A 24105-nucleotide genomic window follows, 5' to 3' on the forward strand; every position below is an offset into this window, starting at 1 on the left:
CTCTTCCTGGACTTTAGAATCACTGGAAGCTTTAAGAATATACCAAAGCCTGCATCTTATCAGACCAATTGATCAGAATTTCTAGTGGTGTGGTCTGGGCACGTCCTAGAATTTTTAAAAATTTTCAGGGAATTCTAATTTGTAGCCAAGTTTGAAAACCACTAGGTGAGCATTGACCCCAAAGAAAGAGGAAAATGATACCTGAATAATTGGTGAAATAAAAATCCTGGTGATCAACGAAGTGACATATTTTACATCCATATTGCCCTCACTCCCCAAGCAGAAGAAAACATAAATATACATTTTCCTAAGAAAAATAGATATGAAATATGATAGTAGAGTTGCCCATGAGTTTGCATATTGGGAAAGGACAGGACATTTATAATATTTCACCAGAAAGCCTCTGTTTTGTCTCACAAGTAGGAAGTTTGGTCTTTCAGGGGAGGAGGGCTAGTATTAGTCCTCTGATGGTGCAAATGGAGTCAACATAGTTATTGTGGATAACGGAACGACAAGAATTGGCTAGAGACATGTAGGAAGACGTTAAGGACTTTCAGAGTAAGACTGAGGTTGACGAATATACCATGAAAATCACTTGAGTATAGAAGGAGAGAACATGGAGACTGAGTTCTTCCAAGATTGAAATTTTCTTTTTGCTTTGGTTTATTTGTTTGTTGGGTTTTGGTGATTTTTTGGATCGTGTGATGGGGAGAACTGGGCTAGGAAGGAGTTGAACAAGGGTATTGACGAGAAAATAGTCAAAGTAAGGAAACTTGGAGTCAAAGCTATGAAAGTAAAGATCAAAGTAGTGGCACGGACAAGCATAAATTGAAGGCTAAAGAGAGATTTGATTGTAGTTAAATATGTGGTTTAGGAGTAACTGAATGAGAAAAGTAGAAGACTCAAAAGTTTTATTCATACAACTGGAGGTTACATTCTAGGATAGACCAAGTAGAACAGTTCTGGCTAATACAAGGTCTCCTCCTGCCCAGAATATAAAGGTTTAGTGAAGTGAGGGTTAAATTCAACAGAGAGAAGGTGTTAAAGAAATCAGAGGTTACCTGCCTGGTAGGTCTGGCTACACGGATGCCTGATAGATGTCAGTTGGACTAGGACCAAAGGGGAAGACGGAGTCAAATTGTCAAAGTTCTTGATCCACACAAAGCAAAGGGTGATAGAAGGTTAAGGGATGTGCAGAACTATTACCTTGGTCATGATTAATTTGAGGATATCATTCAAATTCTTAACTATTACTACAATTCCTAGAAGAGAGGATATCAAATATTTCAGTACTATAGGGATATCTGTAGCATAACCCTGAGACTAGTTCACAAATTGCTCCTTGGAAAAAAAGTCCTGTCTTGTGAGTTAGTTGTAACATGCATTGGCCATTGCCCAGGGAGTCCCAGTGTAAGTACGTGTGTGACCACAGGGCGAGCCATCTCGGAAGGTCAACATCAGGATGGCACTCTTGCCTTATTCTGGTGACCTTATCCAGTCCAAATCTGATAGCAGGTAGCTGTGCATATGTTTCCTTTTTATTTTTATATTTGGTTTCTTATTTATTGCATTCACTTTTTGTCTAAAGGACCATCAGGCTTACACTTTCCTGTTATTTTTTATTTTTGTTTTGCTCTGGCATTTTTCAAAGTTGTTTCCTCTTATGCTTAGTTACCATTCCCTAGATTATCATCCCCCAAACAGTTATCTTTTTGTCTTTCTCCCTTCTTTCTCTTTTTACTTGGCTTATACTTCAAAATATAAAGACTAGAGTTCAGATGCCTGAGTGGCTCAGTGGTTAAGTGCTTGCCTTTGGCTCAGGGTGTGATCCTGGAGACCTGGGATCGAGTCCCACGTTGGGCTCCCTGCATGGAGCCTGCGTGGAGCCTGCTTCTCCCTCTACCTATGTCTCTGCCTCTCTGTATGTGTCTCTCATGAATAAATAAATAAAAACTTAAAAAAATAAATATTAGGGCTAATGCATCAATACATTATTTTAAAAGTCTTAAAAATTAATAAAACATGTATCAATAAGCACAATAAAGTACATTATTTTTTGACAGTAATTTTTTAAAGATTTATTTATTTATTCATGATAGAGAGGCAGAGACATTCTAAGAAAAGTAATATTATGGATTATAATATCTCATTTTAAAGGAAAAATACAAATGAAAATAAGACAAAGCCATTTTTATTTATTGATTTGATAAAGTAAAAAGCAAGTTTGAGAACACATTGTATTGAGAAAGTTACGGAAATATAGATCCTTACTCATTTCTGATTGGAATGGAATATAAATTGATAAACTTGGAGTTATTTATGAATGCCTCAAATTTGAAAAAAAGTTACACTTAAAAAATGTTAAAATATTTCTGAATCAAATGTATTTTGACTTGGAAATTTCTCTACTAAGAATCTTTTTCTTCAGATTCATATGTGTATTTGTGCAATGCAATTCTTTGTGATACCAAAAGACAGAAAACAAAGCATCCCTTGGTAAGATGCACTTAAAAATCAATTGTTCTATGTCATACATAAAATAATATCACTTATTAAAAAATGAGATTCTTCATGTGTGGATATAATAGGAGATTTTGTTAGATGAAAACAGTAAAGAATTAGAACTATGTGCATATTTGCCACTACTGTATATTTTTAAAAGATTGTGTATATGTGTATAGAATATTGTTCATAGAATACAAATTCTTGCAAAACTGATCATGGTGGCTTCTTTTGCAAATTAGATTTGAGTGGCTTAGGGACATTGATGGAAAGAGAATAGGGAAGTTAGTAGATGTTGCAGATACCAAGGGTTAGAGAAAAATTCATATGGAATTCACTATCTACTTATTATTATGTATTTCATGAAATCAATGTTTTGTGTTATTGGCCTTTTTAAAACTGAGACATCTGAAGAAAAAATATAGTGTGTTACAGCTGTTAGGAGTGATAAAATTTTAAGGATATGTATTGAACCAGTTGGCTTGAGATAATGAATTGGATATTGAATATATATTAACTTTTCTCTAAAAAATCACAGTTTATATATATTGTAATACCCATATTACCTTGAAAGAAATAAACTTGGATGAGATTTTCAAAATAGAAGTTGGTTACTCTTATGCTTATTTTTTTTTCCGATAAGCAAAGAAAAGAGAAATGGGCTCAGTATTCAGATAATTCAGTCAGAATGGACCAACCAAAAACTAACTACACAACATGAGTTGTAAATAGGTTTGTGCAATTTTTAAACTAAATTCATTGGAAACCTTCCTAAACTTTTTATTTCCTTTTTTCATTTAAACATAGCTAGTTCTCAGAGTTTTAATATATAGCAAACTCTATATTTTTACCTTCAGGGGTGTTTTATAGATGCAAATGCTTCCTTAGAAAGCATTGAATCTGATCATTATGAAATCATATAGCAAATCTTAATGTAAAAACTTAATGTTGCAAACTGTCTTCATTCCCCAAAGCTATTAAAAAATGGTATGCTTGAAACCACCATTAAGTCTATTTTACACATCAGTAAAATGGCAGAGATAATGAAAGGCAGTAAAGTCATTGCTTGCTTCCATTATTACTGGTTAGGTAGTGGGAGAGACAGGGTTTGGTTTTGCTACCTGACGAGGTAAATAGGAATTGAAGATCTAGCCAACTGGATAGATAAACTTTTGAAAACAATATGATTTCCGATTTAAACTCGAGGTTTATTCTCTCTGGTTTCATGTGATAAAAACTCAGTGTCTCATGGGGCGTGAAGTCATCTCAGAGAAGAAGGGAATTGTTATGTCTCATTACAAGCTCCGTAGCCAGCAGGGTGAATGGTGGTAAAAATTCCTTTTACTTATTGCCTTGGAATTCATTCACATATGGGCCATGTAGATGGGATTATAATACTTTTTAAAAATTTATGACATCTTTGTTGAGATGTAATTCACCTAACATAACATGCACCTTGTGAAATGTAGAAATCAGTGGTTTTAGTATAGTCTTGGGGTTGTGTAACCATCACCACTAACTAACTTGAAAATATTCACATCCCCCAAAATAGACACTACATACTCTTTCAGCCACTCTTTTTTCCTTGCCCCTGTGCCCCCAACCCGTGGCAACCATGAACCTACTTGCTGCCTCTGTGCATTTGTCTGTTCTGAATAATTAATATAAATGGGATCATACAATATGTCAGCTTTTGTGGCTGGTATCCTTCACGTAACACAATGTTTTTGAGGTTCATCCAGGTTGAAAGTGATGCTAGTACATCATTCTTTTTTATTGTCAAACAGGTATTGCACTATATGGATTTACCACAATTTATTTATCATTCATGAATCATTGGATGATTGGACTGTTTCTACTTTTTGGTTATTACGAATAATGCTGATATTCACGTATTGTTTTTTGAGGGTATGCGTTTTCACTTTTTGGGTATACGCCCGAGTGGACTTCCTGGGTCATGTGGTAAGTGTACGTTTAACATTTTGAAGAACTAATAGATTGTTTTCCAAAGTGGTGGCACCGTATCGCAGGCTCATTAGCAATAAAGGAAAGTTTCGACTTCTCCATATTCTTTTTGTCTCTTGTTATTAGCTGACCTTTTTATTTTAACAACCCTAGTAAATGTGAGGAGGTATTTCATTGTGATTTTGATTTGCATGTCTCTAATGATTGAGTTGTTGAACATCTTCACATGCATTTATTGGACATGTGTATATCTTCTTTGGAGAAATATCTACTCAAACCTTCCATCAATTTTTTTAATAGGGTTGTCTTCTAATTGCTGAGTTCTTTAGATATTCTGATACAGTCCCTTGTCATAAATATGATTCGCCAATAATTTCTTCCATTCTGAGTATTTTCATTTTTTAACACTACCCTTTGAAGCTCTAAAGATTTTACTTTTCATGAAGTCCAATTCATATATATTTTTTCCTTTTTCCCTTTGCTTTAGTGTCATTTCTAAGAAGCAGAGGTGATGTAGGTTCACTACTATCTTTCTTCCAAGTTTCATAGTTTTAGCTTTTACATTTAACTTTGTATTCCACTGTGAGCTAATTGTGGTACAGAGTAGGGGTCTGATTTTATTCCTTTGCATATGGCTATTCAGTTGTCTTAGCACAATTTTTTGAAGAGTGTTCTTTCCCCATTGAATATTTTGGCAACCTTGTCAAAAATCCATTTATTTTAAGGGCATATTTCTGGACTTTCATTTCAATTTCACTAATCTATATGACTAACCTTATGCTGGCACCATGCTGTCTCGATAATTGTAGCATGTTTTAAAATAGAGAATTGGGATCTTCAACTTTTTTTCTTTTTCAATATATTTTTGGCTATTCCAGTTTCTTTGGATGCCCATGGGAATTTTAGGATCAGCTTGGCTGTTTCAAGAAGTCAGCTGAAATTTTGATAAATGTTGTACTCAATCCATAGATCAATCTGGGCAATTTTAACAAAATTGTTTTTGGAACTGACTTACCTTTCATTTAGCTCTTTAGTTTTTTTCAACATTTTATAGTTTTTAGTATACAAACTTGAATCTTTGGTTAAATTCATTCCCGGATATTTTACTCTTTTTAATGCTATACTAAACGGAATTACTTCCTGAATTTGGATTATTCATTTCTAACATATAGAAATATAACTGATTTTTTATAATCATACTGTCTCCATAAACTTGCTGAACTTGTTTTCCACTTTAATAATTGTTAGTGGATTGCTTAGGTTTTTCCAAGATGTCATCTGTGATAGTCTTATTTCTTTCTATTCAATGTACTTCTTTTATTTCCTTTGCTTAGCTCATTTTCTTAGAACCATTGAGTTTAATAGTTTTACATATAGCCTGCTATATAATCATACTTAAAATACAATAGTTATATTTTTAACTATAATTATTACCCCAAAATTACTCAAATCATCTCTTAAATATGGCTTTGGACAAAAATATTTTGCATCCTTGATTTTTAACAGAACACAATTAAATACGATGTTAAAATTAGTGTATTTATGTATAAAGAAAAGTTATTTTGGTTTTCTATGGAAAGTTTTTTTATCACATCTATAAAAACTGTGAAAATCTTTTGAACAATCAAGTAATTCACAGGAATAACAGGAGAATTTGAAGGAAAAAACATAACGAACAGAAAGCAGGTGACTTGAATTTCTGCAGAAATATTTACTTTTAAAGGTTATAGCAAAAGGAAATGTGCAAAGTATAGGAACAAAAGAAGTCATAAATATCAATGGAGGCCCATGACTAGTTACATGAACAAAGACTGTGGTGACTGTATGTATTTTATTTCTGAATTATCACATATTCATAATCATATATATATATCTAAATCAATTTATTATTTCCTCTCTCCTTCACCTGGTTAATGTACGTATTGTTATTGATTATTAACTTTACAATGTAGTTTTTAGGCAATGGAATTTTACAGTAAGACCTTGACTCAATCTGAGGAAAAAGTCACATCTCCTCATGATAGATGCCACACTTCTGCCTGGTGTTATGTAAGTGCTGGACATTAAATTTTTTTGACTATAATGTAAGTGATGGTCATTAAATTGTTGATTGCTGAGGCATCCGTCTAAAAGCCATCTGCCTGGAAGAAACATATTTCCAGCTGGATGTCACAGCTACTAGAAAACAATTAGGGATGCCTGAGTGGATCAGCAGTTGAGTGCCTGTCTTTTGCGAGATCCTAGGATACAGGGATCGAGTCCTGCGTCGGGCTCCCTGCATGTGGAGCCTGCTTCTTCCTCTGCCTGTGTCTCTGCCTCTCGTGTGCATGTCTCTCGTAAATAAATAAATAAAATCTTAAAAAAAAAAAGAGAGAGAGAATAAAACAATTAGGTAATGAATCAGACCACCCTATCCATGAAGTTCCTCTTTTAGAAAGCCCTGAGTAACCTGGAGATCCTGACTGCTTCAGTGACCCTGTTTCTCCTTACCCAGCAAGTCCCACTTTTATACATTAAATTTGCCAAAAAAACAAAACAAAACAAAACAAAACAAAACAGTGAACCTGTGAAACTGTAAGCACATCATCGTTGGATGCTAATGAAGGCAGAGTTCTGGATCCATACTCTCTCCCTCTATCTTCAACCATGTAGGAAGCAGCTGTGTGGCCCACATGTGTTTTGTCTACCCTCTAGGACTTGTACTGAGTCTTGTTCTTCAAAGATCTCTGATGTTTTTGCTGACGTGTTTCCTGCAATCATGAAAACCATAAGGGCCCATCTAGCCACAACACTGGCTCTGATGGTGGTGGTGGGGATGTCTGTGGGGCTTGTGACAAGTGAATGTGGGCCCAGGTGAATGCTACTAGCTAGGAGCAACACTATTAAAAGCATTACTCAGGCACTATTAGCTAAGAGCATAACTGTCAGTACTGTTTCATACAACTAAACTAGAAGCGGGTAGTTCCTGGGTTGTTTTCAGAGGTTTCTGGCAGGAGTACTGAGTTTTGCTTGGTTTTATTGACTTTTCCTCTCATGGTCACGATTTGACTGCCGGAGAAAACCTGCATCATATTCCCTCACACCCATATGAAATGAAAGCATGCGGGCTAGGATTTTCTCTCCTTCCTCTCCTTTCTTCCTCCCCTCTTCCTTCCTTTAATCTATAAAAGAAGAAAATATTTTTCATACTATTCCATGTGACTTTCTGGTTTGTCTCATTGCCCAGAACTGAATTAACTGGATGCCGTTAGCTCGAAGGAATTTGAGAAATAAACTATCTGACATATTTAGCCTCTTTAATGAGAGACAAACAAGAAAAAGTAGTCTAGGAGGGAAAAACTACTGAGTAAACTACCAAAGAGTCTGCCACAGTTGGTTCTTGAAATAATCTAGGTGAGTAGCCTGTGATTGAAAGGGCAACTCAAGATGAGTGTTTAATCGGCTGAGAACCTAGAGAGAAAATATCAGAAAAATAGTGAAATAGTGTACAATAGACTAGAAGATGGGAGTGGGGAATAGAAGAACAAACAATGTAGAGATTACAAATCAAAGAAGGACATGTTATTGCATTAGACGATACCAACTGGGTGTCATGAGAACACTAAACCAGCCCGTTGGATTCTTCACATGGACCTGAGATAATAAAGCCTGTTAGAATGTATTAATCTGTTGAAATGGTTAAAATGGAGAAGAGGAGTGTTGATAATTAATTTCCAGGTCATCTGGAGAAGTCACCTGAGTGGAGATGATTCTCCCGTAATGCCAGAAAAAGGATAGAGGGACTTCAATTTTAGTTCTCAATTTCTACCTATGATTATATCATGATGGTTCCTATAAGACCATTTTAATCCCTTTTATGTGACACTTATTTTTTGGTTGTTGAAATGTGATCTTCAAAAGTTGTCTTTGATATAGAACTTGACAGAATTTAAACCTTAAGTACACAATTTTGCTTCAAAATTATTATAATTATTGAAATTAAGATGTTGAGAATATTTGCTGACTCCAAAGTACATTTTGCTTATTTCACAGCCCAATGACCATTTTGATGAGAGATCAGGCTTAAACTAAAATTGACGTCTATATTATCTTCTTAACAATGTTTATCCTAACTTTGTAATTCATCGTGTTTCAGATCCATGACACTATATTCTCTATTTAATTTATAAATATGAGAAACAGGAACATTATTATTATTTAGGGAAGTGACCATTAAATACAGTGAGATCAGTTCTGAGTGTATTCAGAACGCTCAAGTTTTGTTCTTGTAGAAAGCAGCAGTGTCACACCCAGTATTTTATTTGATTCTTCTGTCCATCAGTGATCTTATCAAAGGTCATCTTTTCACTCTTGCCTCCTTTTTGAAAGTCTAATTTTTAAGATAAATCAGATTCTTTGATGATCATCATTATTCAGCATGAAAAAGCAAAACCCAGTGAATTCTGACATTTCAAAGTTAACTCTCTGAACACTAGAAATGCAGTTTCTAATAAAGGAAATAATTGATGGCCCTTTATATCAGTGTTTCTCCCAGACCATTGAGTCTTATTGTAAAACAGACAAACTATAAAATTCAGTGGCTTGCGTAATTCTACCTCAAGATACAATGAACAAAATTGAACTTCCTTAAATGTTCTTGTTCAAATAAATAGTTCAGTATTGTGGAAGATGTAGGTAGTAATTGTATTGAATGCAATGAATTTTAAATTTGGCCATAGCAAAAGAACATATTTAAATTTGCAAGATGTGAGAATAAATCCTATCGCACCAGTGGATAATAGTTAAAAATCTTAAGAACAATTTAAAGAAAATAGAGTTGATTATATATCAAGCACACATGTTCCTTATTCTAACTGTATGTCTTGGCTGCCTGAATACTTACTTAAGTTAGGAGGTTTGTAAATTGTATTGTTCTTCCCAGGGGTAATTGTTTTATCTTAGACACTCTAAAGGGGTAACATTAAAAATTGACAAACTTTTTTTTTAAGAGTTTATTTATTTATTCATGAAAGACAGAGAGAGAGAGAAGGAGAGAGAGAGAAGGGCAGAGACACAGGCAGAGGGAGAAGCAGGCTCCATGCAGGGAGCCCGACGTGGGACTCGATCCCAGGACCCCAGGATCACACCCTGCTCAGCAGGCACTAAACCGCTGAGCCACCCGGGCTGCCCCTTGACAAACTTTATTTTCAAGGAATTTGTTCTTGTGGTTAAATAAGTTTCTTTAATCTTCCTAGATAAATTTTACATAAATTTTATTAAGTATAATCTGCTTAATTCCATGAATCATCATCAAAAGATAAAGTACTCAGTTTAGTGGAAAGATGCAGGATGGGGATTTGATTTAATATTTACATGCCCCATGACCATGGATAAGTCAGATGAAAGAGCTTTGTTATATCCCTTCTGCTCTCATATCCTATGAGCCCATAGTTTTTACCCCTTTATGAAATGTTTTACATAATTTTTCAATATATCTAATTATATTGAAATGTATGTAAGAGCATTAACTACTGGATAATTACAAAATATGATGAAATTCTTTTGTAAAGCTAATTTCTTTAAAATGTGTCACTGATTTCTGCTTAAAGTAAAGCAAAACCATTTGGAGGTTTTTGGGTTTTCTTTTGTGTTTGACTGAAAATGATGGCAAAAACTACATCTCCATTTGGATATCCAGATATTGCTTTTGCAGATGAAAAACAAATCTAGGTGTGGAATGATAATCTAGAAATAAGGTAGTTTTCTAGTTTTTTAGCACTTAAAAATTTCAGGGGGTCCTGGGTGGCTCAGGACTGCTGAGCAACTGACTCTTGATGTGATCTCGGGACATGAACTCGTGAGTCGTGTGACCAAGTCCCACTTTGACTTTGGAGTCCCACTACATCGGGCTCCACGCTACGCCTGGAGCCTGCTTGAGACTCTCTCCCATTTCCTCTGTCCTTTTAAAAAAAATTATAAAAAATTCAAGCCATGTTATATATAAACATCTAATTTTTGAAATAGGAAGGAAAATAAACTATAAACAGTCCTATATATTCTTTCCAAATCTAAAATCACCTCATAGTTTATTTAGGAGCATATAATATAACTTAAATTTTTGTCATGAATATTTGTAATCTCTTGCATTGAATTTTACTTCTAAACCCTTATATGTCATCCTGAAAATGATTATATTTTTCCAGATCACAGGAAACACGAAAATTCAAACACAGAAAGGGAAAGCAATAAGGTAAATAATTCAGCTATCTTTTCTACATCTTTCTTAAAAACAACAACAACAAAAAATCAGATACAATTCATTTTCGGATACCAGAGACTAACAAAATAGCATAAATTAAGACTCCTAATTGAAAAAAAAAATGTTTGCCACGTGGACAATGGTAAGACTTTGAGCTATGTTGTTTTTCTGCTTGTGGTGCATTAATTTTTAGCTCTTCCACAGATTTCCAAAAATGATAATTATATAAAGACAAATTTTCTTATAGTTTTACCTTATTGGATTTCTTGATATGAGTCTTTATAAATGTAAGCCTGCTAGCCAACCATTTTTCTTTATTTGTGTATTTATCTATTTATTTAGTAGTAAGACACCTTATCCAAATCTGTTGAAATAAATCCAAATCTCAACGGGTTACGTGGGTGGAAACACACCTTTGGGGGAGGATAGAGGACAGGGATCCTTCGCTTGTGCCCTCTTGCCAGCACAACCTGCGTGACTTGTAACTTTGGGCATGGTCCCGAGATTTGGTGGCAGGGTAGCTTTTGTCTTTGGGCCTGAAGAGACCATTAGCCAGAAGGAAAGCTGTCTTTTACTTGTCCTATACTACATACCTGAGGGAAACGAAGCATAAATGTGCATGGATTATATTTTGAAATCAGTGGACTATGAAGGTGAATTCATTTGTAGACAAATAGCTGCCTTTTACCCCAGTTAGTTGTTTCTGTGGATGATCAGAATTTTTGAGTTGCTTCCTCCAGGGTTCATCTCAATAAAAGATACTGAATCTAGATTGAAATGGCTTGTTGGGTTTTGATGACAATAAATTGAATACATTTTTAAAAAATGTATTATTAGATAAGAACTTACTACAAGACCATACAACGTGGTTTTGGTATCTGTCCATATTTCACATTATTGTAATTCAAAGTGATAAATTTTAAATACTAATCTTTTTTATTTTAACTATATTGTTAAAATTATCATTAGCTTTCAAAATAAGCTAAATACAATTCCAGTAATAGAGGGAGGGAGCTCAGAGAAAAGATATAAGAAGCTTTTAAAATTAATAGTCAAAAAATAAATAATAGGTTTTTCTTTCAGAAAATCTCCTTTGAAGCTTTGTATTAACATGAATTCCAGAGTGAGGAAGGAATCAGAGTCTACGTATATACAAAGCGTTGTCTCCATTTTTATTCTAGAAGACATATAGTTCGCAGAATCTTGATCTATGTTCCCCATCTGAGCACATGACCATATTGTTTTCTCTAAGACATGCTTGTATGTCTCAAGCATTACGTAACAGAATCACCAACGTGGCCACGTCTTAGCCATCCTACCAGGTATCTGTTGTAGTTCACATATTAATTCATTTAATCCTAAAAACACTCCCTTAAAGAATGCAAAATTATTATCATCTCCATTTTACTCAGAAGACTGAGGATTGTGATATTTAAAAATGCATACAAAGTTTGCAACTAAGAGGTGACAATTCCAATCCGAGCAGCTAGGCTCCAGAACCTGTCCTACTAGCCACTAACTTGCTAATTTATAAACATAAATGATGTCAAAACAATTTTTTTTTTTTACAGAGTAATTTGTGATACGTGTGTCCCACAAGGCCCACTACGGACAAACATGTTCTAATTGCTGATCACTGTGTATTTAACTTTATTTGGACACTTATGAAAATAGAAATAAACGTTTTTCAAATTATTAATTGCAGTAAAAGCATTATGAAAAACTGACCTTGGCTTCTGCTAAAATGTAGTGGGATTCATGATTTTTATAGTAGTTTTTTCCGTTTTTTCACAATATTTATTTAAAATGCACATGAGTTCCGTTGATTTATTTTGGGCTCTAATTATTTTATTAGCAAATACTTAAACGTGCTAATAAGAATTCCACTCCTTTTAAAAGACTTTCAAACTGAGGTTCAAATTTATTATAACTATTTTCCTGACGATGCATAAAATGGTTGATTTTAAAAAGAAGACTTTAAAATGAAATAAAGCTGCTTATGCACAATTCAGAGCCTTATCTTTTTACATACACCCCGAGGAACCTCAGACAGCTTAGATTTATGCATGTTTTATTTGGTTAAATTTGTGAAGTATTTGATGGTATTTCTGAAGACTTACAATTGCTTTTGTAGTGCAGTCAGGTGGTGTATTTTCTTCTCTTCTAGTTTATGAGAATGGCTATGATTTATGCAACTGATATAAAACTGCTTTCAAGTTAACATATACTGAAGACAGTATATAAAGCTAATAGTCAAAATCAACTGCCGAAGGCTATTGCTTTCACTGGTTATTTGGAAACTGTCAAGTTGAGGAAGCAATGAGAATATAAGTTTTGCACAATTCAATTTTAGTTGTCTCCTGAGATGAGAGCTAACATAATTGACAGTGAATTTTGGTAGATAATAAACTTGGGAACTAAGAGTTATTGGAATTGGTATGCATTTAGAGATTCCACTTAAATTAGAAACTACATGTCTCTCTACCTTCAATCCTAAATGGCTAGTTGCTAGTCACATCACTAACAAAAGGTGGGGGAAAAATCATCTCCTCTGGTCAAAAGATATGCTTTTGAATGTTTATAACAATGCACCATAGCACAAAATATCATATTTCCTCCATTTTCTCATTTGATCCTTAATCCAATAAGGAAGAGCTGATTGTGGATTATTGACTGTTTAATTAGAACAAAACATATATTATTCTGTCATTATCATTTGTGATACATTCTATTTTTTGCACTATCTTACTTTTTCATGATTTTTATATAGTCTTTACATTTTCCTCCACCACTTCAAACATTTTATTTTATACTATCTTTTAGGCTGCATTCCAAAATCTTGAATTACTGAATGTTCCCTGTGACCCTGTAGTGATGAGGAGGTCTCATTGTTTGGCAAATGCTTTCTGAAACAAACAAACAAAACCCAAAAAACAACACCAAAAAAACCAAAAACTTTTTTCAAAGATCCTTTTCCCTCAAAACAGTTTGACCCTTTATATGTCATTTCCACAGTAAATTCAGCATTTGAAGATCTTTCCCAATCCATTTTATATGTATCATAGCTGTGCCTTAACTTAAGCTTCTATTTTAATAACCTATTATATGTGTTTGTGACATTTTATGTCGATGTGAGCTCATCTTTAATAGCCACTATTCTTTTTCTTTAGTCCCCTGAGATAGAAAAATGAGTTGTTAAAGTATCTCTCAAGAATGAGCTTTCATTTACTTCTTGGCATCACCCACTACAACCTTTGGCCCTGGGCAAGGTTGAGCCCTGACCTGTGCCTTGTGCTCTACCCAGGTTCCCACACATTGCTTAATCTATGCAGTGATTCTGGCAATATGAAATAATTCCCAGTAGTAAAAATAATTATGTTCTTGCTTCTTTTTCTGCTTCAACAGGAGTGTACAAATATTTATTGAACTGGCTCTTTAGTCTCAAGAATTGCCTCTGACCCCTGTGAACAATTTCGATATTAAAATAATTCATATGTCCTAGAAGTACATGTATGTTACCTCTACCTCTTTAACATTGAAAGATAGAGGAACCTTTAATCCTAGAACCGTGAATAGTTTATTTGTATGCAAATATAAATTATTATAGATACATTTATAGATAAATTAAATTATAAATAATTATAGATAAATAGAATTAAATTATAGATACATTTATAGATAAATTAAATTATAGATAAATTTATAGATAAATTAAATATTAAGTGTTATTAAAAGTTTTGGATTAATTAAAATTTCAGATCTTAGGGAAAAGAAACTTCTAAAAAACACATAAACGAACTGTACTAAACAAATCACTACTGTAGTTAGCGTTTTGCCTTTATATTTCTACAGATAACTTTGCTCTTATTAGAAAAGATTCTTTATAAATATATGAAAGAAATTTAAGTTTGGATTTTTGTTGTTTTTTAATCTAGTAGGTAATATTTCTAGGTGTTCCTTCTAAGAAGGTTTCTGCACTAACAGACTGCTGTTTACTGCATCAGAAATCACAATATAATTCCTGGCAGTGGCACCAAGTGTCACTGATGAAACTCTTAAGTAGACCGCCTTAAATGTAAAGGATTGCCCTCAGAGTAAGTAAGGTGCTTTCTTTATGAAAGCCAACTTTCACTTGCCGTTCTTTTATGGAAAACTATATATCCCCAACACCCACTTGCTGTTGTTCATTTTCATAAGAATAGACTGATTTAAGGACTGACCCTTAGTTTGGTAATTACAAGATGGTATGACCAAATCTATATTTTTCATCCTATTCATATATTTTAAGTTATTTTAAGTTTCTGTCAAATCTTTTAATAATAAATTTCCAGGCCTGAGTTCTTGTTTTGTTTGTATGTCATTTTTCATGTAACTTTCCTGTTTTTTAAATTTTGGCTCTTATTTTCTGTATCTTTTCCAGATTTGAATAACTTTCTAGCTAATTAGCTAATTGCCCCCACCTTTTTTTTTTTTCATTAAATATATTTATTTAAATAGCATTAAACATAGCTAGCTCTATGTCCATTGGTCCTGGTGTTGGGGTAAGGGAGTATTGCAAGTAAAAAAAAAAAAAAAAAAAAGGAGTGAAACAGATTCCAGCTTTCAGTTTCTGAGCTCAGAAATTCCAGCAATCCCTGTAGCTCCTTGCAACCCCTCACAACCTCTGGAATGGACAGCAGAGTCTCATAAATATGCTGAACAATGTCATCTAGTTTCTTTAACTCCTTGTCAGAGCGCCGAAGGTTCTCCTCTAGTTTGTTTCTATGGCTCTGGAACTTGACCATGGGCTTTGCCTTCTCATTTTTCATCTCCAGGAACATCGCCCTCAGCTTTTCCACCTCTTGGGAGAGCCACACTTTCTCCTGGATCCAGTTAGTGGCCATAGGCTGCAGTCGGGGTTCAGCTGACCTGCTAGGGTCTCTTGGAGCACCTTCGTCTCTGTCTCCGCACGCCAAAGTGAGCGAGTAAGCTGGGTCACCTCTTCTCTAAGGCTGATGAGCTCGCCACTCTGGTCTATCTGCTCTAGTATCTTCTCCTTCTGCTGTTGTATCACTTCCTGGAGCTCCTTTTCATTCTTGTAGCGCAAGCACAAGGCCTGGTTCAGCTTCTCTATGTCTGCCTCCTTGGCCTTCTGGGCTTCCTGATGCTGTTCTTCTGGGCCTGTAGCCTAGCCTGCAGATCACAGACCTTTCTCTGCAGAGTCCTGACAATTTCTTCTTTAGACTCTTGCAGCAGGGAACGCAGGCTTTGAAGCTCCAGAGCCAGGCTCTTCTCCATGCCTGGGGTCTCTGTAGGCTGAAGACAAACCATTGATGCTACTTGGGTGAAAGCACTCTTGTCACTCTATATTGAACAAGAACAATAGAGTCATGAAACATTTCTATTTTTTTCCCTAAGTTCTAAAACATTAATACATTTAAGTTTTATAGCACTCATTTATTTGTATCTTGCCTTTATATTTTGCTTTTACATTTATAGATTGTGATAGGTTAAAAAGAAGAAATATAAATACTTTTCAGTAGTTTTATTTCTATTCTTTCTCTTATTATCTTACCTTTCCTCATATACTTAAGATGTCATATACTATATAATGTCTTTTTGTAGAATCATAATTGCTAAGTTTTTTCAAGGTAATATATTTTAGCCTTATAGTTTCTAGATACAATGTATTTTGATCTTCTTGAAGAATATATAATGACACAGTAAGCAAGACAAGGAGAAGCAAACTCTATTTTGTAACAGTACAATGAAATTTGATGAATGGGGCAAATTTAAGAAGGGGGGTCATTTTTTGACTAATTTTTAACTAATTAGTTTTAAAATAATGTGATTTTTGTTGATTTATTTGGTTCCTTGAAAATAATAAACATATTGATAGGGTTACACTTGATCCATGTAATGTTATGTATTAAGATGTTTCTCTAATATGAATGCTGAGATTCAGCTTATGGTAAAACAAATTTCACCCTTTATTTTTACTTTTAGATCATTAATATTTATTTCTTGTTTATATAATATATGCCAATGTACTGAAATAGAGCTCCAAAGTAAATTCTTTTGTGCTGGACTATAATATTTGGAGGCAAATTTGCATAGTTCAGAAAACTACTTATAGCATATCCTGAAACTTTCCTCCAAATTAACATTCTTACATGAATAAGAAAGAAATGTTTTTTTTTTCCAATCACATGCTAAAGAGGCTTTGATCTTAAATATACTTCTTATATACAAATGTGTATAACTGCTCAAGAAAATAATTTCTTATTTTGGTATCTGCTAAGACACGCATGATATCCTAGTTTGTGAGCAAATGCAATTCCCTGTCTCCTGGACAACTACTCAATATCAGCTCTAACAGTTGAACTGAACTGTAACTACAGAGAAAATGGTTTTCTACAGCTTCATGCTTTGTTAAGTGGAAAGGGTTCTTGAAGAAAAACACTCCTATATGAAAGATTTTAACCGACTTTGAAACTTTATGGACCATTTTTGAAATACAGAACCTGATCAAAGCAAATACTCTGCTTGCAACTACTACAGATCTCGTTGATTCCAGGAGGGTGCAAGATGTAGAATGTAGACAAAAAAATATTTTAGGGATCTCTTTCCACCTACCGCCAAATCACCTTGAGGTTGTGACATTGCTTTAGGTAAATCTTTCTGATCAATGAGATAGAAAATTACTTAGTGGTACGGGTTGAGTTCTTTATTCTGTAGGTTTAAGTAGAGCTGGTACCTGAATGGTTTCCAACTAGTTCAGACTTTAGGTTGACATGATTAAAATGGCATTAAAAAGCATAAGATGTTTTTTCCCTTACATTGAATAGATATGGTACATATATATAGTGTTTGTCTTTCCAATAAATCATTAGAAAATGTAAGAGGAAAAAAAATTCAATTGAAACAAAGCAGAGAGCTTTATTCCCAATGATTGGGAATGAACATTATAAAATGTGCTCAAGCACTTTATGAGGAAAAGTATAAAACTTTAATGAAAAACACAAAAAAATACTGGAATAAATGGAAACATTATGATATGGAAGAAACATTCAATTTAGCATTGATTCAATTTCCCCCATGTAATAAATATATCTAATTCAAAATCAGTCAAATAATAGGAATATTCTTAAGTGAAAAAGATTTTCTTTTCTTCCTACTCAGGGAAAATCATTCATTTTTCTGGGCCAGCATCCTCAAGTTCTAGCTAGTTTTCCCTCTTCCTTTAATATTTTAATTACGGATACTTTCTAGTATATTTAGCACCTAAAAAAAAGTCCCTATCAAATCATTTATTTACTTTGTCATTTTTTTCCTGAATGAAATTTAGAACACATTGTTCTGGACATAAAATATATACTAATTTTAAATTTAAAATTATTTTATATGGAGGATTGACATTTTTATGTTTATTTTTCTCAGAAACCTAGAATTTCTTAGTTTTACCAAAATTTAATAGTGTTCTTTAGGAATTTTAAATGTTTAAATGTAGAACATTTGCACAGTTGATATAATTTCCTAAATTATATAAATTTGATTTGTTTGTATTTTAAAATTTTGGTCAATCTTTGCTCAGTTTTTGAATCAATATTGTAATATTAACACTATGCTTAATTAAAAAAATAACCTTTAAAGTGTTTCTTTGGAATTTATTTATTTTATTTGTTTATTTAATTTTTAAAGATTTTATTTATTTATTTATTTATTTATTTATTTATTTATTTATTTATGAGAGACACACAGAGAGAGAGAGGCAGAAACACAGGTAGAGGTAGAAGCAGGCTCCATGCAGGGAGCCCAATGTGGGACTCAATCCTGGGTCTCCAGGATCATACCCTAGGCTGAAGGTGGTGCTAAACCACTGAGCCACTCAGGGACCCCCTGGAATTATTTACTTTATAAAATTTATATTTAAAGACTATTTATTGATTTATTTATTTATTTAGAGAGAGGGGGAGTGCACATGAGTATAGGGATAGGGAGGGAAGAGCAGACTGGGAGGGAGAAGGAAGAAGAAAGACTCTCAAGCAGGGTGCAGAGCCCAGCCCGCACTCAGCCTCACACCCCTGAGATGATGACCTGAGCTGAAACTAGAAGTAGGCCCTTAACTAACTGAGCCTATAAAATTTCTTATAATGTGTTCATACGGGTATTCTGCTTTGGAGAAATGATTACTTTATAGCTTTTTTTATTTCTTCTATGGAAATTTTTTTTTTCTGATACATTTTTTTAGAACTGTATTTTCCTAGAATTTTTACAGGGAGGCTTACAAAACAGTTTCTAAGGATCACTTTGATATTGATATCTTTGTGCTTAATTCCACTGATTTCTATTGATCATAATATTGGTTACATGACATTGCATTTATCACATCTCATCAAATTGTATACTTAAAATTGGTGAATTTTATGTATTTAAATTATATCTGGGTAGAAAAAATAAAGAATGCTAATACTGCTATTTCATAATTCATCAGCTTTATATAATAGTTTTGACTCACATCTCCAACAAATGTGGCTATTTGCCTTCTAATTTTCTTTTATTTTTTCCCACTTCCTCTGCTCTTTTGTAAATGGGATAATTCCAGTATTATTATTGTATGTGACTTTTTCATTTTATTTTGTTGCTCTAGTCCTCACATCTACTTTAGTATAAGTTAGACTATTTAAATATCTGATACTTATTGTCATGTAAGTATTTTGGAATACTTTGGAATATTTTATTCAGTCACTACTTGGTTGCCCCAAATTAAGCTTCTGGTAGTTTCTTTAGTAAGTACTTATGAAAGTTATAATTCATGAGATTTTCCAAGTTCAAAACTATTTGTTCTGGTCTTTGTACTTGAAAGAAAGACTATATACAAAATCCTGGCCTCATTTATTTTTTTTCCCCTTTGTATATCCATTGTATTATGATAAATGTGGCTTTGAGAAAATTGAAGGCACTTTGACTTTTTCTCTTAAAAAATTATTCATCAGGGACGACCGGATGGCTCAGCACTCGAACATCAGCCTTTGTCTCAGGGCATGATCGTGGGGTCTTGGGATGGAGTCCCGTATCAGGCTCACTCTGGGGAGCCTGCTTCTCTCTCTGCCTGTGTCTCTGTCTCTCTCTCTCTCTGTGTCTCTTATGAATAAATAAATAGTATCTTTAAAAAAATGGCTGATGAGTTTTCTTGTCTGCTTATAAAAATTATCTATTTATTTTCAGGACGAGTAATTTTATGATGAATATCTTGGCAGGTAATGTTCCTGGTCATTTTTTTTTTTTTTCTTAATTATTTTTTTCCTCCCTTTGGTATGAAGTTAATGTCTTTTTTTTATTTTAGAAAAATTTTCTTTAATTATATCTTTAATTAGTTGCTCTGTTCTATTATACCATCTACCTTATGCTGAGAAATTAACTAGATGCATGTTGGATGCATTCCATTTAACTTCAAAATTCTTTTGTTTTTAAAAGATTTTATTTATTTTTCTGACAGAGAGAGATAGAGAGAAAGTGTATCAGCCAGGGTAGAGGCAGAGGGAAAGGGAGAAGCAGACTCCCCACTAAGCAGGAAGCAGGATGCCAAGCTTGATCCCAAGACCTCAGATCATGACCTGAGCCAAAGGCAGACACTTAATTGACTGACTTAGCCAGATGCCCTTGACTTTAATATTCTTATTCTTTAACTTTTTATCCTAAAGCTATTTCAATCTTTTTATTATTTCATTTTTTATATTTTTCTTGATGATTTCCACTAACTTTATTCTTTCATTAATCTAATATTGCATTTGAGATTGTTCTCTATTTTTTCTTTCATTTATCCCTCTTCTTTCAGATCTCATTTCAGAATTTCTGCTCATTTTTTTTTTATCTTATATTTTCAATGTGCAGTGCTCTGTTATGGAAATTCAGTATGCATTATTTAAAGAAAATCTGGGCAGCCCAAGTGGCTCAGCGGTTTAGTGTCGCCTACAGCCCAGGGTGATCCTGGAGACCCAGGATTGAATCCCATGTTGGCTCCTTGCATGGAGCCTGCTTCTCCCTCTGCCTGTGTCTCTGCCTCTCCCTCTCTCTCTCTGTTTCTCTCTCTCTCTTTCTGTGTTTCTCATGAACAAATAAAATCTTTTAAAAAATAAAGAAAATCTAAGGCATGATATTTATTAATTAATGATTGCACTACAAGGTATTTAGCCAAAAGATACAAAAATACTGATTTGAAGGGGAACAATACACCCCAATGTTTATAGCAGCATTATCAACAACAACCAAATTAAGGAAAAAGACCAAACATCTATTGATTAATGAATGGATAAAGAAGTAGTAGGATATGTATTACTCAGCCATCACAAAGAATGAAATCTTGTTATTTGCAAGGATGTGGATGGAGCTAGAGTGTATTATGCTAAGCTAAGCAAGTCAGTCAGAGAAAGACAAATACCATATGATTTCACTCATATGTGGAATTTAAGAAAAAAATTAATGAACAGAGGAAGATGGGGAAAAAAAAAGAAAGGAGAAAAACCATAAGAGATTCTTAACTATAGAGAACACAAAGGGTTCCTGGAGGGAAAGTAGATGAGGAATGGGCTAAATAGGTGACAGATATTAAGGAGGGCACTTGTGATAATCACTGAGTGTTGTATGTAAGTAGTAAATCACTAAATTCTACTGAAACCAATACTACACACTATATGTTAACTAACTAGAATTTAAATAAAAACTTTAAAACTTAAAAAAATTAAGAAACACTAATAAAAATTATTAACATTGTTGCTCAGTTAGCCTTCACTCTTTTGAGGTATTTGTTCTCATACATCTTATGCTTCTGAATTTTTATTTTTACTTTTGTTTAATTTTTTTTTTCTTCTGAATTTTTAAAGTAAGCCTTATACATGAAGATACAGACTGTAGATTACGTGAGCATGGGACACTCTCAATTTTGTAATTTTCAATCATTAATCTGCCTATTAAGAGGCCCCCCAGCTCTGGAATGAATGAAGTTAGTGGTCAGCTCAACTCCAAGGTGACTGGTCAGAAATGGATTAGCAGGCATTGTTCTCCACAAAGTATGTTAATAGGCTCCAAGTGCCTGCACGCTGGTTTCTCCTTTGTTTCAAAAGAAAGATTGTCTCCAGGTTCCTCTGCATAAACATGGTGGTGATGAGCCCACAGGCACATACCACCCTCAAGGCACTGGGTGTGGAACAATTTCCCCTCTCTGTCTTAAGTGTAGCAAGTTTAGCAAGCTCTAGTTAGGTCTTGTTTTCAACCTCCTCCTCAAATGCAGTAGGTAAAAGGGTTTTTCTGCAGGTGTGCTTCCAGAGCTGGTGAGGATGGGGTTTTACCATGTTCCAGAAGTTAACAGGACATCTCGATGAGAGTGGGGATTACTACCAGGATGTTGAGAGGTTTGAATCTCGTATCCAAGTTATTCTACCAAAGCCATCCCCGTAGCTGACTTGAAGTTTGGGATATATCTCTCTAATGGCTTTGCATATTCCAGAACTTAGACAGAAATTTCATTTTTATATTGATTTAGTCACTTCAGCAAGGATTTATGAAGGGCAGGAGGTTAAACATGTATATTGAGTCAAATACTGATTCCCCTCTTAACGCCGCACATTCTGTACTATCCTAAGTTATGAAACTTAAAACTAAACATTGTTTTTTCAAGAGTAGTATATTCATAAACTTTAATAGTAGTAAAATATTTTTTGAGTCAGGGATTTTTTTTTAATTATATAAATTCAGTTAGTGATTTAGGAAATAAATAATTATAACTGACACTAAATCAGAAACATATGCAAATCTCTTCACATGACTGGAATGATAATAAGCTTAATCAAATGATGTACGATTTAATGTTCATGGTCATAGAATATACAATTATTTGAATAAGAAGTTTTTTTTTTATTTCAGTAAAGGGAAGTAAATAATCACTGAATATTTTAAAATAATTTTATGTCGTCCTGTGAAATGATCTTTTTATCTGACTTTTCAATATTGAGTTTATGGTTCTCTCAGGGGAGTAAATGGCCAAATAATGAGTCATAAAACCCTTTTGTTGTTGTGTTCGTTCTCTGAAGAAGATAAATATAGTAATTTAGCATTAAAGATAACTTTTGTAATAAAAGTTGACATAGTAAAACCCTATAGATTATTTTGAAAGAGAATAAAATAGCAATTCTAAGCTAGATATTATTATATCATATTCAGTATGATATTAAAATAAATATTCTATGACCAAGTAATGACTTAGAAGTTAAGCAAATTTACATTAGGAAATGATAATATACTTGATCACATCAATATCATATTCTTATTATTTTTAAATAAAATGATTCACTTATTAAATGACAAAAAGTCAGTTTTAATTATGTATCTGTCCCCGAGATATTATCTTAGAGCATTGTTGATGTTTCTCTTCCTTTCCCTGTAGACCTCAGTCATTCATGATTCGTCTTTACTTCCCTGTGTCACGAAATTCTGCTCTCACTGAGGCCTCCCACCCAGGCCCACCAATGCAAAATACTGAATAAACACAATTTGGCCCTCAAAGCAATAAATGCATTTTAAAAAATAAATATAAGCAATTGGTCAAGGAAGTAGAGCCTCATGATTCTCTTTCCCAGGGAGCAAACACATGCAAAATTACACGTAGCTTTCTTTCCTGAGAGCCACTGGGCACTGCGGGAGGAGATAGAAGGCACAGAAGAAGTTCAACAGGTCAGTTTGAGAAGTCAAGTGTTTAACTGCTCTTGTACAATTGTTAGAGTAACAAAAGCTCAAAATCACACCCAATCTATACAATACCCTATGTTAGGGCATGCTTTCTAATTTTCTAGTTTCCTAGAATGCTGAATGAATTACTTCAGCAAGGAAGTTTGATTTTGAAAACAATTACATTTGTGACACTTTGATATACCTGTTTTAGGTGAAGGAAGCATTCTACCAAAAGAAGCATATTTGGAGCAATGAGATCTTCTTGTTTAAACTTTGTATATCTTCAGAATCTCTTGTTTTTCATGTATTTTCCTACTAACTGCAATGTTTGTGATTACTGATAACCTGGAAGAAAAAAAATGAGAAAATATTTCCCCTTTAAGGAAAGATATAATTTAAAATGTTTGCAATTTTCTTATTTGGACTATCCTAAATTTTGTGATGCAAAAGTTGAAATAGGAAAGATCAGTTTCCAATAAAAAAGCACCATGGAGAATTAAACTAGGAATCGGAACTATTTTTTTTTATTTCAAAAGATTATCTATTTATACTTTAGTTTCCCTGCGGCTTTCTTTTTCTTAGTGAGAATGTTTAAATATATTATTAACTTTACATAGAAATTTAATATTTAATGGCAATGTTTTGCAGCCCTAGGGGACAACATAAAGCTAGTGCAAGGGGCTTATGAAGGCCCA

The sequence above is a fragment of the Canis lupus genome, chromosome 15 (assembly GCF_011100685.1).
Source record: "Canis lupus familiaris isolate Mischka breed German Shepherd chromosome 15, alternate assembly UU_Cfam_GSD_1.0, whole genome shotgun sequence".
Lineage (NCBI taxonomy): Eukaryota > Metazoa > Chordata > Mammalia > Carnivora > Canidae > Canis > Canis lupus.